The 17,891-nt window shown below is 40.4% G+C and overlaps 1 protein-coding gene across 3 annotated transcripts in view; it reads right to left on the bottom strand.

Moving 5' to 3' along the window:
- The window catches only part of TSPAN4 (tetraspanin 4), an 878,525-nt gene that overhangs the window by 492,222 nt on the left and 368,412 nt on the right, over positions 1-17,891 (bottom strand). For all 3 annotated transcript variants that reach the window (XM_077287830.1, XM_077287827.1, XM_077287829.1), the window contains exon 3: positions 12,547-12,605. The gene's annotated coding sequence lies outside the window, so the exon portion shown is untranslated. The remainder of the gene's footprint in view (positions 1-12,546; positions 12,606-17,891) is intronic.

Raw genomic sequence — 17,891 nt, 5'->3', positions numbered from 1 at the left:
GTATTCTACATCTAATGATGTGTCTGCTTCAACAAACAGATATTACAGTATTTATACAATTGGATCGATGTTTCCTCTAGTAACAGTAACTTGTTCCCATTCAATCAACAATTATTGGAAATCTTATACACTACCACATACCGTAATGGTTTCACCTTTCATGGAGGAATTAGCATCATATGGCCCTTAAAGTTCAGTGTTTTCGGTTTTCCAGGTAATCAATAATCATCAGCCGATATGTGAGTCAATATTATAATTAGTGTTTGTATCTGACTGTACCTCAATTATTAAATAGACGTATTTCTGTAGGTAAAGCAAATAAGCGCAGTACCTGACAATATAATTATACTGTAAAGGCCACCTAACGTCATTCTACTCACATCATCGGCAATTTTATAGGTTTACTGTCCATGTAAACAGGCCTTGAAAGTAATTCTTCACATTTTAATGCTGTGGGGTTTAATGTCCAAAATTCAGCATTGATTAATTTCTCAATATATCTGTATAGTGGTGAGAGCGTCATTTTTTCTCCTAACACAAACAGTATATATCTACTAGGATCTCACTTACTACTGCTTACTTTAATACCGAGGTGTCTATGCTGGTGTTTTCAAGCTCTGTATGAGAAAAAGAAAACTTATACTGCTATTAGGAAATATTAACCTCTTAGTGACAGAGCCAATTTGGTACTTAATGACCAGGACAATTTTTATAATTCTGACCACTGTCACTTTATGAGGTTATAGCTCTGGAACGCTTCAACATATTCCACTGATTCTGAGAGTGTTTTTTCGTGACATATTGTACTTCATGATAGTGGTAAAAGTTCCTCAATATGACTTTGCAATCATTTATGAAAAAAAAGGAAATTTGGTAAAAAGTTTGAAAATGTTGTAATTTTTAAACTTTAAATTTTTGTGCCCTTAAATCAGAGAAACGTCACACAAAATACTTAAGAAATAACATTTTCCACATGCCTACTTTACATCAGCACAATTTTGGAAACATTTTTTTTTGTTAGGACGTTATAAGAGTTAAAAGTTGACCAGCTATTTCTCAATTTTCCAACAAAATTTACAAAAGCATTCTTTTTGGGACCACCTCACATTTGAAGTGAGATTGGGGGGTCAATATGACAGAAAATCCTCAAAAGTGACACGATTCTAAAAACTGCTCCCCTCAAGGTGAGCAAAACCACATACAAGAAGTTTATTAACCCTTCAGGTGCTTCACGAGGACTAAAACAATGTGGAAGGAAACAAAATAACATTTTACTCTTTTCACAAAAAATTACTTTGGAACCAAACTTTTTTATTTTCACAAGGGTATCAAGAGAAAATAGACCACAACATTTGTTGATCAAATTCTCCTGAGTACGCTGATACCCTGTATGTGGGGGAAAACCACTGTTTGGGTGTTTGACTTTTTGAATGCAAAATTGGCTGGAATCAATGGCGGGCTCCATGTCGCATTTGGAGACCCCCTGATGTACCTAAGCAATGGAAACCCCCAATTCTAATTCCAACCCTAACACAGCCCTAACCCCATCAAACCCCTAGCCCTAATCCCAACCCTAACCATAACCCTAATCACAACACAACCCTAACCCAACCCAATAATAACCCCAACACAATTCTAACCCCAACACAACCCTAGCCCCAACACAACCCTAACCCTAGCCCCAACTCTAACCTAACCCTAGCTCTAACCCTAGCCTGAACCATAGCTCTAACCCCAACCCTAACCCTAGCTATAACCTCAACTATAACCCCAACCATAACCCTAGCCCAACCCTAACTATAACCACAACTATAACCCTAACCCTAGCTATAACTCCAACTATAACCCCCAACCATAACCCTAACGGAAACACAAATTTTTCCCAGAAGAAGATGCCGAGGGCCGGGGGACACAGTCAGAGGGACACTACAGGTACCGGGGAGCTCGGGGGACCCCATTTTTCTCTCCTCTGATGTGCTAGACCATATCAGAGGAGAGAGAAATAAATAGGAAATCAGAGTTTTGGGTTTTTTTTGTGGTCACTTTGGTGGCCAAGCTTCATGGAAAAGAGCTGTACATTATGTAAGATAAAAGCTCTCACAGCAGGAAGATGAAAGCAGAAAAAAAGCAAGTCAATTGCAAACTCACTTATTTTTATGGTGCCTAGCTAACTAAATCAATTTAGTAACATGAGAATACTTCTTTACCAGGCAATAATAACCCATGCAGTAATCACTCTCCATTAACTCTACTATACCACCAAACAAAGTTCATTCTGTTCCAGTGCAGTTTGGGGTGTGGTAAAAGCAGGTTTTCAGAATATTTTCTCTGTATGTTGCTATTTGAATGTTCCTGTTATTAATATATACATTATAAAATTTGGTATTTAACTTATATTCTTTTGCAAAGGTTAAGACACTGAAAGTTTATGTTTGCGTCACCAAACGCAGAATGGAGGCTGTCACAGCCAGGGAGGTCACGCTGAACCCACCACGCTGTTATTTTTTTTGACACAGCACTCTGCTGCCCCCTATGACAGGACAATTACACAATTGACAGACGATTAACGGATGAGGCTGCAACTGTTACCATTAATAGGCTGGTTATTAGAGAACTGACACTGGGCGAATAGTATATACCTCTCCGATTCCAACACATTGAATATCTCTATACCCCCAGTACAGTCACTGCTAACTCCACGCTAACCCAAGAACTACTTGCTGCCACCACCAATCATTTCCTACCAGCTGATTGGACGCCTGGATTCTGATAACATATGGCTTTCAGGAGTGTGGTTTACAGAACAAAAGGAACAGAAATATTACATTTTATATTTAATCCAGAACGACAGGCAGTGTTTCTAAAAAATATCCAAAAGATTTTACAAAGGGGACAAACAACACAGAATACACAGTTACATAAAATAAAATGGATTAAAGGGAGTCTGTCACCCCAAATCACCCCGTATCTGAGCTAAGCCCACCGGCATCAGGGGCTTATCTACAGCATTCTGTAATGCTGTAGATAAGCCCCCGATGTAACCTGAAAGATGAGAAATAAAGGTTAGATTATACTCACCCATGGGCGGTCCCGCTGCGCTCCGGTCCGATGGGAGTCACGTTCAGGGTTAAGCGCCTCCCATCTTCATTCGATGACGTCCTCTTCTTGTCTTCTTGCAGCAGCTCCGGCGTACTTTGTCTGCCATGTTGAGGGCAAAGCAAAGTACTGCAGTGCGCAGGCGCCATGCCTTTCTGACCTTTCCCAGCGCCTGCGCACTGCAGTACTTTGCTCTGTCCTCAACAGGGCAGACAAAGTACGCCGGAGCCGCTGCAAGAAGAGGACGGTGTATAAGAAAGATATAGCTGAACTAGAGAGGGTGCAGAGAAGAGCGACCAAGGTTATTAGAGGACTGGGGGTTATGCAATACCAAGCTAGATTATTACACTTGGGGCTATTTCATTTGGAAAAACGAAGGCTATGGGGTGATCTTATTTTAATGTATAAATATATGAGGGGACAGTTCAAAGACCTTTCTCATGATCTTTTTAATCATAGACCTGAGACATGGACAAGGGGGCATCCTCTAAGTCTGGAGGAAAGAAGGTTTAAGCATAATCACAGATGCGGATTCTTTACTGTAAGAGCAGTGAGACTATGGAACTCTCTGCCGTATGATGTTGTAATGAGTGATTCATTACTTAAATTTAAGAGGGGACTGGATGCCTTTCTTGAAAAGTATAATCTTACAGGTTACATATACTAGATTACTTGATAGGCTGTTGATCCAGGGAACTAGTCTGATTGCCGTATGTGGAGTCGGGAAGGAATTGTTTTCCCCAATGTGGAGCTTACTCTTTGCCACATGGGTTATTTTTGCCTTCCTCTGGATCAACATGTTAGGTTAGGCTATGGGTTGAACTAGATGGTCTTAAAGTCTCCCTTCAACCTTAATAACTATGTTACTATGTTCACTCCTGACGATCACAGGCATTTGATATTGCCATCATATTTTTTATTTGGATTTTTCCTTTTCATAGATAGGAAACATTGTATAGCTGTTATCAGCAATCTGACCAGTATTGATTTGAGGCTTTTAAACCTATGTGTCACAGTTGTGAAAAAATATGCATATTTTCCCCTATTAGTCCTGAAGGTGAAAATGTATGTCCCATCAATAACGGATCTATACAAACCCCAATATTCATAACTGCACATTGGAGACACAAAGTCTGGGGGAAGATTTTTTATCCTAGCAGCTCATCCCAGAGAAGAGCCTACTGGTCTTCCCTTAATCAAATAAACTCCAGACATCATGTCCATTCCCAACAAATATACCATTCGTAATTACCTGTCCACACTCGGGAGTCTGGGCTTCTGAAAGGAGTTTTAATTAGTTTTGTCACTTCCCAGGTATACGTAATTTCCTCACTTCCCTATGTTAACATGGGGTTCCACTTCACAGGGGCTCTTAGATGCCAGCTTGAGGGATTATGTATGGGGGGGGTGAAGGCCCCCTCCCTGGAGATGTGGTATGGATTTTAATGTTCTCTATGACAGGGGAGTTTAAAAAAAATGGTGATATTCTGCAAACCTTGTCACTGCACAATGATGAGGAATTGTATTTAAAGGTGGTCAGTTCCAATAGTAGAGGCAAATTATTATTATTATTATTATTTATTGTTATAGCGCCATTTATTCCATGGCGCTTTACATGTGAGGAGGGGTATACATAATAAAAACTAATACAATAATCTTAAACAATACAAGTCATAACTGGTACAGGAGGAGAGAGGACCCTGCCCGCGAAGGCTCACAATCTACAAGGGATGGGTGAGAATACAGTAGGCGAGGATAGAGCTGGTCATGCAGCGGTTTGGTCGATCGGTGGTTACTGCAGGTTGTAGGCTTGTCGGAAGAGGTGGGTCTTCAGGCTCTTTTTGAAGGTTTGAAGAATGCCCTGTATATACCGTAATATAAATCCCCCTTATACAACAGCAGACTTACCTTTGCCTGACAGTAACATTTTTTCAATATTTTGCCCTGTTTTGCAGCTTAAACAGGTGAAATGTGTTCTCTGCAGTTGATTATTGTCAACAGGACCCACATGGCTTGTCAAACACACTGTCATCAGCAGTCAGAGAAGTCTACAATGTAAGCCATGGATATGTTTATGTATGGCGTCCTAGGAAGATTGGCACAGTTCCTACTCTAGCCTTGAGGAATTGAAAAGTGTTTCCTGCCTTTCTTTAGTAGAAACTTTCCATGATTTATAGAAGTAAAACGCCATGTGTATAGAAAATTAATCATTGCAATGTATTCTGCTCTGAAAATGGGTCACATCACACTGCGCTGCACTGATGACAGCTATTTAAAATAGAAGGAAAGGCAAGACACAGACAAGTGCTGACCTGTGGCCAGGATCCTCCATGTTATTAGACATTTCCAGATGAAGATTGTTTTTGTACCTTTCTAGGGCATGTTCACACTGGGTGGGAAAAATACACAGCAATCGGAAGTGCAATGCAAGTGAGGGGGCTTTAAAAATCTGCACTGATTACTGCAGGCTATGCTGATGAATACAACTATAGCATTACAAAGGGTGAAGGCAGCAATCGAAAACAAGTACCACATTCATGCAAATTTAATGCAGATTTCATTGCAACTTTCTTCACAGGAAACCCACTCTGCGTAGACATAATCATTAAGACCACCCCCTTCCCCCGTTCACATAAGTATAACGTTGCACAAAGACACCAATTTTGGCAATATCAGCCAATCCTCTAAAGTGAATAGGAAACAAGATATTGAGAGAGAGAAGGATTGGGTAGGCTGAATTTCAGTGCCCAATCCTCTTGTTCCTAGGGAGATGGCCTGCCGCTACAGGTTTCAGGTGGCGACTTAAAGGGAACCTGTCACCCCGTTTTTTCAGTATGAGATAAAAATACCATTAAATAGGGCCTGAGCTGTACTTTACAATAGTGTATTTTGTGTCCCCTGATTCCCCACCTAAGCTGCCGAAATACCTTACCAAAGTCGCCGTTTTCGCCTGTCAATCACGCTGGTCTGGTCAAAAGGGCGTGGTGAAATGGCTGTTTCTCCCCCACCTCTTGCTTATCTTCCCGGCGTTGGCGTAGTGTTTTGCGCATGCGCAACTGCCGAATGCACTGCGCAGCAGCAGACAAAGAGCGCGATCTGCGCTATTCACCGGCTTTTCCGTGGCGGCGGCCATCTTCCTGAGGCCGCGCGTGCGCAGATGGAGTGCACTGCTGCCTGGGGCTTCAGGAAAATGGCCGCGGGATGCCGCGCGTGCGCAGATGGAGATCACGGCGACCATTTTCCTGAAGCAGAGATGCGAACTACACTTAAAAGGAACCAGACCGCCGATTTATGCTCCATGAACCACAAGCAGCATGAAGATGACGCATTATTGCACGTGGCTGCATTTTTGTAGTCATGTATGTTTCACTCTAAAAGTGCTTTTAAAAGCATCCAGAGAATGATGCGACTCAGATGACCAGTCCAAGAGGCAGGTTCCCAGTGGCTTCTTTCTTCCCCGGCTTCCCTAGAGTGATAGCTCTCTTCTTATACACACAGGGAGCTATGAGTCTAGGGGAGCCAGTCGAGGAGAAGCTGCTGGGGACATGCCTCTTGGACTAGTTATCCTGGTCACATTGTCCCTGGACAGCTTTTAAATACATGATTTCTCTGAAATGCCGCAGTGTTACAGAGTAACACATACAGTACATAGTTGCAACAACACACTGTCTCTAATGCATGCAGACCTTGGTTTAGGCAGAGGAATCAGCTGTCAGGTTCACTTTAGTACATTAGCTCATGTACTGATATACCAGAGGTACACTTTACATGAACAACGTGTTTTAATCAATCAGGAAGGCAGTAAGCAGTGCCGGATTTACCTGTAGGTGCCAAAAGTCAGGAGAAAGTGCACCTGCTCATGGGAAAATTCACATCTGAAGAAAAATACTGTATATACCAAATTAGTGGCATTTATAGGAGTAAGAGTTTACAGAGGACAACAAGGGACAGACAGATGTGCTAGGGCCAACGAGGATTAATCTCCAGCCTCCAGACAAAGAGTTAAGGCACCAACAATCATTTTTAGAAAACCGTGCACCCCTCTGATGGAAAAAATTAAGTCTTTACGGATGCTTCATGCGTGCAATTAGAGAGCAGGCGCATTCTCCATCACTCACCCAGCAGTATTTTACACTTCCCTAACTGTTCATCTACAGACTGAAGGTTTTGTACGGAAATAATTTCAGAAATCCTCGCCAGTGTGAAATTAATTCACATGCAAACTTCAATAAATAATTCAGGATTATATAGAGAAATGTACTAGAAAATGCATTTATATCCTCTCCTGTCCCTATCCAACCCAAGATTTAATACATTTCTGAGCCACTGAATAGGATTTTATGAACTAAATAACTGCTAAACGTTTATATATTTTTTGTACATATTAACCCCTTATACCTATAGCTTAATGGGTCATTAGGACCCAAAAGAAGGAGCCCCTGAACTCTAGACCCCCCCCCCATCTATGAGGTACAGCGCTCCCGCTGTTCCAAACCTTACAAGACCTCTTATAAACTGAAATGGGCAGTATGTCGTATACAAGATTGAAGGCAGGTGCTGGTGGCTAAAAAAGCCAGATCTATAGTGATAATCTAGAGCTTAGGGCTGGATGGGGACTATGATTGCATGGCATAAAGATAGTAATGTCACATTGCTCCATTGTGTCTGAACACTTACAGTAGTCGTGCTGAGACGCATGAAACGCGGCTGTAGCGTCACTGATGACAATTATTCAAACTTGCAGAGTTTATGGGTGCAACTTTGTAAGCTGTGTGTGACTTCATTGTAACGTTGCTGCAATTTGACTGTTTTTTTGTATCTTTGATTTTTTAATAAATCCTCTAAAAGAGTCCATACACTGATGGCCAAACACAGCTGCTTGGCCGACAACAATTTTTTTCTGAAGTATTGGATCACTTACACATTACACCTACAGGAGCTTTAGGACTTCCCCTTCTATATCCATAGGTATTAATGGAGTTGGTCTCCCATTTGCAGCGGTAACAACTCCAGCTCTTCTGGGAAAACTTTCTATAAGATTTTGGAGGCGTCTATGGGAATTGTTGCCCCTTCATCCATAAGAACATTTGTGAGGCCAGACCCTGATGTTGGGGAGTGGCCAGGCTCACAATCTCTATTCTAGTTCATCCCAAAAGTGTTGGATGAGGTCTAGGGCCGAATTCTGTGAGGCCGGTCATGTTCTTCCACACCAAACTCCTCCAACCGTGTCTATATGGACCTGATGCACTAGGCACAGTCATAGGAAACAGAAAAGGGTCTTCCCCAAATTATTCTCACTAAGTTGAAATCTACAATTGGCCAAAATGTCTTGTATTGGTTAAATGTTAGGATTTCCCTATACTGGGGGCCTAGGACGACCACATAGCATCTTCTCTCCTCCATGAAATGTCACGGCTGGCACAATGAAGTCAGGAGGGTAATGTTCTCCTGGCATTCACCAAACTTGTCCATCAGATACCACATAGAGAAGAGTGATCCATCATGCCAGAGAACATATTTCCACTGCAACCGATGCTTAGCATTGTGCTTGGTGATGTAAGGCCTTTGAAACCCATGTAATGAATCTCCCAGCAGGCACACAGCTTTGATATTAATACTAGAGGAGGTTTGGGCTCTGCAGTTATGGAGGCACTAGAGAGTTAGTTACTTTTCTGCTCTTTGCTCCTCAGCACTCGGCCCCCCACTGTGTAACATTACGTGGTCTCCACTTTGTGGCTGAGTTGCTGTGGTTCCTTCCACTTCTCAATAATATCACTTCTCTCCATATACATCATGTTCTCACCCTTTTTTTTCTGCAGAAAATCCATTGCATTTGACAAGCGAAGTGAGTGTGATTTCTGTAAAACATGTGTACATGGTGCATTTACACATCTCAACTGTTTGTTTTTAGGTGCATTTTTTCCTCAATTTGTTTCCCCTATAGTTTAAAATGTTCTGTAACCTGATACCTATGTGACAATCTGGCAATCTGTCTTGTTTTGACAAGGACAGATTTGAGCTATTAGATATATTGCAAAAGTTTCTTATATTTGCTTGTACTATTGATTTAGTTATTGCTGTTTGTTTTTAAACTACAGTGTCCATTTAAGCAATTTGTAAACTGCTTAGTAACTTGGCTTACTGTATGCCACTTTTAAGGCACTGTCTGGTTGTATTATCTGGGTATTGCACAGGCGTGTACGGTGACATATTTTGTCAACTATATAGCAATAAAATGTATAATGTTACCTTGCATGGTGGTAATATTTAGGTACTCAGTGGCAATGTTTGGGCATATTGCCATTAACTGTACCACTTGTGTAGTAGCACGTTTCTTTACCCTGTACTCCCAGGCGACACGTCAGATGGGAAGTTTGATTTATGTTTATAGACTTTGTTCTCAACTGTAATTCATCTTGCTAAAGTAGATTGACTAAGTCTCCTCAGTTGGATTAGAGGGATCAAGATGTAATTACCATTTAGTCTATAAAATCCATACACCTGAATACAACATATTATTAGGTCCAGGGGCAGAAAGAGACTTGTAAACATAAGTAGGGGATAGGACCATCCATCCTAAACCATACATAGCCTTACATAACAACAACAGTAAAATCCCAACAGAAATGAGATTCAGTAATCATAATCTGAGCCATAATAAAGCTAAAACAATCTGTATGGTATAGTATACTGTATGTATATTTTAATATTGTTACTAATTACATCGGACTTACATACGATCCTTAGTTACGAATATCAGATGTAGAAAAAACCAAAAAAAACAATATACTCTCCTCACCACTGACCGCTAAAGCTGCTGTCTGGTTCTCCTCTTTCCACCATTGCATCCTTCCTACTCACATCTATGGCGGTCTCGCTGCTCACTGTCTCGGTCTCTTATTTCCACTGTTGCGTGCTGCATTTCCAAGACTTCTGGCCACGTCCAGGCCATGGAGGTTACTGCGCATAATAATGTCATGATGTTAACGTCACACCCTTATGAAGTGCAGTAACCTGTGAGGCCTGGACACAGCCGGATGGACTAGTTTACAATGAAGAAGCCATAATGGAAAGAAGAGGACCGTGTGTCGAGCAGTGGGCGGCCAGGTGAGTATTGGGTTTTTTTTCCCAACCCTCTTCCAACCTACATACATATCTACATTACAAAAAAAGCTACAGAACATATCTAATTCGTAACCCGGGGACTGCCTGTACATCAGTCAGCTATATAACTACTGCTTCCAACTGTGAAGATGTCAGCTTGTTTCTTTATTTTTTTAACATTGGGAAACATTTTGTGAATGTTTATGCATAGGACATTGACCAACAGAACAACTTCCTCCCATGGGAACCTGAATTACCAGATGATACAGGAAAGATATATATCTTTGTACCGTGTTAGCCAGTAGATAGAAAAATATTAAAATATTAATATAATATTTAGAAATGATTAGTTTATGCCTGATGAAGAGACCTGAGTAGTCGCGAAAGCTTGCAATCTGTTACCATCTTTTCAATTAGCCATTATAAAGGTATCAGCCATTGAGGACTCTCAATTCTAAATATTTTTCAGAAAATGATAAGAAGTTTGAGCCTGGATGGACACGAGCATTATTTCTGCTATTACGTTATGTCCGGCACTGTATACAAGTGATTGATCCTTTTATAGCAGATGATAATTATCACAATAGGTCAGGCAGGACACAGTATATCATATAAGGAACCTGTCAGCACAGAATCAGAGGGGATACCTGTGCCATTCATGATATGACTGGCATGACAAAACTAGAGAATCTATATGCAAATCAGGCTGGAAGTGCAATGAGGGCGTGTCAATGCTCACTGACTACTTCTTCCAAGTGCACTGCCACGTCCCCAGTCAGAGGCGTACATAGAAATCATAGAGTCCCATAGTCCTTTATACAGTATACTGCACTCCCCAAAGTTCTCCATACAGTATAATTCTCTCCCCAAAGTCCTCATAGTAAACTCCTTATAGTTCTCCATACAGTACTATGGCCACAACAATTTAAAAAAAAAAATACAATACTCACCTCTCTTCTTTGTACCCCCGCTGCTCTGGCGTCTGCCTAACATCTCAGAGCAGCGGCACCATGTAGTGACGTCATCGCGCCCAGCGCACTGAGATGTCAGAGACCCAGGAAGAAGGATTGGTAGAGAAAGCGTCAGTTGACGCTCCCTCCTCCATCATTGCTTTCAACTGTATTGGCATCCATCCAGATTGTCGATACAGTTGAATGTGCGATGATGGGTGGGGGCCCAGTGCTGGCACCAAGCATCACTGACTCACGGGCGCCATAGTCTGCCGCCATTGGCGGTACACCACGGCCCCCAGAGCAATTCAACTCCGATTTGCATATGGCTTCTATGCACAAGAGATCTCTACCAAAAGATATACAGCTCTGGCAAAAATTAGGAGACCACTGCAAAAATGATCAGTTTGTCTGATTTTTCTCTTTATAGGTATATTTTTGAGTAAAATGTAAATTGTTCTTTCAGTCTATAAACTTCTGACAACATGTCTCCGAATTTCCAAGCAATAAATTTTGTATTTTATTCTGACAAAGAAAAATGTTCAAAATAAAAAAACAAACAAACAATGCTTTCAGACCTCAAATAATGCAAGGAAAACAAGCTCATAATCATTTAGAAACAACAATACTAATGTCTTAAGAGTTCAGAAATCAATATTTTGTGGAATATCCATGAGTTTTAATCACAGCTTTCATGCGTCTTGGCATGCTTTCCACCAGTCTTTCACACTGCTCCTGGCACCAAAAATTAAGCAGTTCTTCTTTGTTTGATGGCTTGTGACTATCCATCTTCCTCTTGATTACATTCCAGAGGTTTTCAATGGGGTTCAGGCCTGGAGATTGGGCTGCCCATGACAGGGTTTGGATGTGGTGGTCTCTTACTTTTTGCCAGAGCTGTATTAATTGGGGTAAAAGTGCCTATACAATCAGCCAATTTAAAGTTGAGATAATTTGCTTTATAAAATGCTAGAGTTTTATTAATTGTTTAACGGATTTACAAAAACGTGAGTACATCACCCCTCTACTCAAAAAAAAGCTTAAAAATAATGTGAAAGAAATGTTAACAGGATATTTACAGAAAACACTTCAATAAATATTGAACCAAACCAAACCCCCAATACGAAAATGACACATAGACAGGAGCATTTCCTGGAGTGTTTTCTATTTGATAAACTTGTTTTAACCTTCTCAAGAAGACTCAGGGAGCACATACCCTAACGCTGGAAGTATCCAATGGACGTTTTACATTCAATATCAGTAAGCAGGGATCTTAAAATCAATGAGGAATTATATTAGAAAGTTTTATAATGGTTCATTATGCAGATAGTAACATGTTTTTGATGACACTGGAATATACTGCTATAAAATGTTCACCGTTACATTTGTTAATACTTACATTGAATTTGTGATTAACTCTGTTGCGCTCTGTCTGGCGTAGAGGATGTTTGCTTGTATCTAAGAGTAAAAAACAGAAGACACATTGAGACACAGGCTAATAAACAGGGCTTCTAAGGTTGCTCTGTCTGTAATAACAGCTATAGTTCTACCCAAAAAGCAACAGCGCCTTTCACTTCCAGATATGGAGATTGGTGGTGCTGCAGAACTTCTTTAATGGCTCAGTTCACACAGCTCAATTCAACAGTGCCCCTAGTGGCAATATTACAGTATGACCAATATAGAAGAGAGAACTGAGGTATATTTGTTAAATCTGTTTAATCCTTAAACAGTGCAAACTAAGGGGCCCCATACATAATGGATAATGGTTGGCCTAATGATGGTTCGGCAGTGGCTAACTCTCCCAACTCCTCAATAAACGGTAGCTCTCGCTCTGCCGTGTGCTCCTGTGCTCTTTACAAGAGAGCAACTGCCAGACTATTGCCAAGAACAGAAGGATTGGCAGTCCGAAATCAGACATGCCGGATCCTTAGCTCCCCTGACACTGTATTTTGTTAATCTTGGGGGTTCTATAGTTTTTATGCACTTGGTATAACAAAAAAACAAAACGTGCACTATTTTACTGCAAGCAATACATGAAGAGAAGAGGTAACTATGTCAATAAATGGACCAAAGATAGACACTTAAGGGTATGAAAACTTTCAGCACTTTTATTTTTTTTTACTTGAATCCATATATTTTAGGCTAAAACTAATTTTTGATATTGGAATTCATTAAAAATGTTGCACCTTCTGTCTTCAAGGTCTTTGTTTCCCTGCTCATTGCTAGAGAATCTGCTAGAGAATCTATCAGTGAGAAGTTTGTAACTGTCTTTTTCTGAACTCCTGGCAGCTGATTTATGACCACAGACCACTTGAAAGTGTTTGTGATCATAAATCGGCTTAGAAGAGCTTAGAAAAAGACAGATAAAAGTTAAAAATTCTCTGCCAGAAGAACAAGCTTACTGATGGACTCTCAGTCAACACATTCTGCAGCCAGCAATATGCAACGCTATGCAGAAACTATAGAAGGCAACTTTTAATGCAACCCAAAGTCAGGGGATGCAACTCCGCTGCCTCCAATCACCAGGACAATTATGCAATATCTATCCTTCGTTATCCTCATGTACACTACTTGTGGGTTCGTTTTCCATAACCATCACGTGGAATGAGAACAATTATAATGTTGCACCTTTACAGCACCAGGGTAGTAACAGGAGCAGAGGTTCTCACTTGCTGCACCGAGACTGTTAATTGAAACGTACAGAAGTAATATGGAGCTTGAAATGGGGTGGAACAAGTTAAAAAATAGGATTTTAGAGAATGAAATGTCAGGAAAATCACACCCTGCATGAATATGGAAGGAAAAGCCTACAGATTGAGAAATGACAGTGATGTTTTGTCACTTTGAGACATGAGTGCAATTACTGAGACTTGTTCTAACTGCGAGACTGACTTAGAGGAATAAAAATTACATTAGAATGAATGTGACACTCTTAGGACCTGCAAATACCTGAAACTGACATTTTTTTAATTGTATTCTATGCTAGTGAAATAGGTGCAAAAAGAATCCCTCAATAAGGTGAGAAAAAGGGTGTAAAATACTTCTCCATCTGACCAGACTCCACCCGAGTCGTCATAATCCCAAAGCCATTATTCTATGGCTAGAGGAGTGACATAAAGGTCTTCTCCAGGAATACAAAACTGATGATCTATCCATAATGTAGGTCATCAATATCATCCGTCACCTCACTCCGAGCATAATCATGTGAACGTACGGGTGCCAACCCAAAATAAACAGTCCAAATATTCCATGCAAAAAAAAAACAGTGTACTAATAAAGTCTGGATTTTAAGAACGGTGAGTACCACCTTTTTTTCTTTTTTTGCATCAATATCATCCCCCACTGATCAGCTGCTATTAGCTCCAGCGGAAGGCATTGATCGAAACTGGAGTGTAGTTTGCACAGTTCTGCTCAATGCCAAGGGGCTGCAGGAGAGCTCCTATACTCTGTTATGGAGTCAGTGAACTAAAACTGACCGTTTGCAGATGAAATTATGGCTAGGTGTTGATAACTGACTTTCTGTTCATAAACTATATGCACCGTCCACGCTAATGGTTAGTAAGTTAACATTGGGCCCCCTGATCATCAGTACTTGAGGTCATAGAAGATTTAAGTCAGCACAGCGAAGAAATTTCAAAGCAGAAAATAACTAGAAGGGCTCATATATTTATAAACCAAGTAATCAAATGTAATTTAGGGCAGAAGAGCGCTAAAGTACAAGGCAACAAATTTCTCAAGCTTTTTTTTTTTTTATTAAGACTTTTTTGTCCGTTCTTGCTTTAGAAACTGAACTCTACACTCGTTATGAACCTGGCATAGATTTATGGCAAATGTCCCCGTGAAGTCGCTCATTTGATCTTGGAATTCGAGAAACAAAACTTAGGATATGTTATTTATATTGGACCCATATAAAATATATGTATAATATTCCCATATACAAGCTGAATGCTGGACAAATAAACTCAGCTCTCCGTCACTGATGGTGATAGCAAAATTAGTGTAAAAGGTATGTAGCAAAGTTGGAACGTAGTTCACCATTTGATAAATTGATCTAAAAATGTATTAAAAAAAATGAAATAAACAAAGGTGCAAACAATCTTGACTGGATATTCCCAGTTTGTGTCCACAGTTCATGTGCAGTCCTATTTATCTATATTGTAAAGGTTGATTTATGAAATAAAAATAAAAACAAAGGTTACTCTTTAAGTACTTTATGTAAAATATATCCAAAAATAAAAGGTTAAAGGGAACCTATCACCCCGTTTTTTTTAAATTAGATAAAAATAGTGTGAAATAGGGGCAGAGCTGGGCTTTACATTAGTGCCTTTTTGGTGCCTTTACACCCCCGTTAGGCTGCCGAAATACCTTTGTGAAGTGGCCGTTTTGTCCTGTCACTGCGCACGCGCGGAATCCCGTGGCCATTTTCCTGAAGCCCCGGGCAGCAGAGCGCTCCATCTGCGCACGCGCAGCCACAGGAAAGATGGCCGCGCCCACTGGTAAACGGCGAATAGCGAAGACCGCGCTGTTTTGAATCTCCTGGGCAGTGGATCTTCTCTTTGGACATGCGCACACCACTACGCCACCAACGTAATGATGAGCCTGATCTGGGGGAGAAACAGCGCTGTGACCACGCCCATCCGACCTGACCAACTTGAGTGACAGGACAAAACGGCCACTTCACAAAAGGTATTTCGGCAGCCTAACGGGGGTGTAAAGGCCCCAAAAAGGCACTAATGTAAAGCCCAGCTCTGCCCCTATTTCACACTATTTTTATCTAATTTTTAAAAAACGGGGTGATAGGTTCCCTTTAAGTGAAACTGCATGGATATTCAATATATAAACTCAGATGAGTAATACAGAAATGCACAAGACACAAAATGAAAACTAGGTAGGAAAAAGGGATACAAAATTTTAAGCCATGCCAGAACATGATTATTGGAATCTGTCATTCAGTTTTAACTCCTTAGTGACCACCTAAGATATAAAAGAATAACAGCTGCTGTCAGCTGAACCCTACAGGCGACACCCTGCTACATCAGTCATGATCGGTTTTGGCACCGACTACGACAGTTTAAACCCTTAGGATCAGTATCGAAAGGGATAGCTGAGCCAGGGGGCTTCCTATTAAACTCCATCGTCACCATGAGATCACGATTGTGTGGTCCTGATGGTTGCAATGACAACACAGGGACAAGTCATGGCCCATAGGTGTGCAGGCTATAGTGGCCTGTTCAGATGTAAGCAACATTTTAATGGTGAAAATTTACATTTTTCCTCCCTATCTTTTCACTTTGCGTTAATTCCTGAAAAGCACCTGAAGGGTTAATAAACTACCTCACGGAAGTTTTGAATATGTTGAGGGGTGCTGTTGTTAAAATGGCATCATTTGGGGGGTTTTCTCCAATTTATAGGTCCCTCAAAGTCTCTTCGAGACTGAATAGGTTCTTAAAAAATAAATTTTGAACAGTTTCTTGAAAAATTGCTGCTAAATTTTTAAGCCTTCTAATATCCTCATAAAATAAAAGGAGATTTTATAATGTGTGCTAATGTCAGGTAAATGTTATTTATCAACTACTTTGAATGTTTATACCTTTAATCGAGATAATCATGCTACACAAAGTTTGAAAATTGTAAATTTTTGGAAATTTTGATTAAATCTCTGATATTTTTATAAATAAATGCAAAACATATCGACATAAAATTTACCACTAACAAAGTACAATGTGTCACGTTAAAAAAATAAAAAGCAATTTCAATATCACTGGGATATGTTGAAACATTCCAGCTTGACTCCTGAACTCTTAGCTTCAAATGAGGTAGTAGATGGTCTGTAACTAGGCAGAATATTTCCTACTGACTGTATAGCAAGGAGTGGGGGAGACACCGGATATTTGAAATGCAAGGCCACAACTTAGGCCACTGTCCAGGCACAAACAACAACTTTTAAATGGGCCAAACCAGGTCATCCTGAAAATATGATCCTATAATCAGGACTAAAAAAAAGCTGGGTGGCACAAAAGAAAGTTGCCAATGCCGTTTGTGATCCATAACTCATTTTCTCCTTCCCCCAAGTAAACAGAGGGATAATAGGTATTTCTGTAATTTCTCCCTTTTTACTTTATAACTGTTTTGCATATGTGTGTAGTTTTATTTTTAACTTTTTATATCTTTTATTGTATATTTATATATTAAAGCTTGAAATCGTTAATAAGTTTGATCCTTGTACGTGCTAAAGAATCCATAGCCTTTCAGAGAGTGTGTGACCGTTTGATGGTCTGACAGTAACATTTTTCAGGGACTCAACATCCTGTGCATTTGATGAGTGGAGGCGGCACGTTAAGAAATGGAGGTGTACGGACAGTGTTGGGGTGCGATTTATGTTCACTTTATAGCCTAGAACAGAAGTGGTGTGTTGGATTGAGCGAGAAGAGATAAATTAACCCTTGGAGGCACACCCCACGTCACATGTTGGGAAGTGTGTACGTGTCAGTACTAGAACTGTAAAAGATATGAAATTCAGTGATAAGGGTTCTCGGCACCAGACTGTCCATTATTTTAGTTGGATTTGGGACATTGATTCTGCTCCATTGCAGCCATGTAAGTATCGTTACCTGAAACGCATGATATATACACACAGCGCCGCTGCTCTCTGGTTATTATTAGACACCTCCAGTAGGTTATTTTTGCACTTAGCAATACAATGGAAGACTGATTAAATTCATCACTGTTGGTTGATTTACAAAC

Source organism: Ranitomeya variabilis, chromosome 2 (genome assembly GCF_051348905.1).
Source record: "Ranitomeya variabilis isolate aRanVar5 chromosome 2, aRanVar5.hap1, whole genome shotgun sequence".
Classification (NCBI taxonomy): domain Eukaryota; kingdom Metazoa; phylum Chordata; class Amphibia; order Anura; family Dendrobatidae; genus Ranitomeya; species Ranitomeya variabilis.
This window is presented reverse-complemented; position numbering and strand designations above follow the sequence as displayed.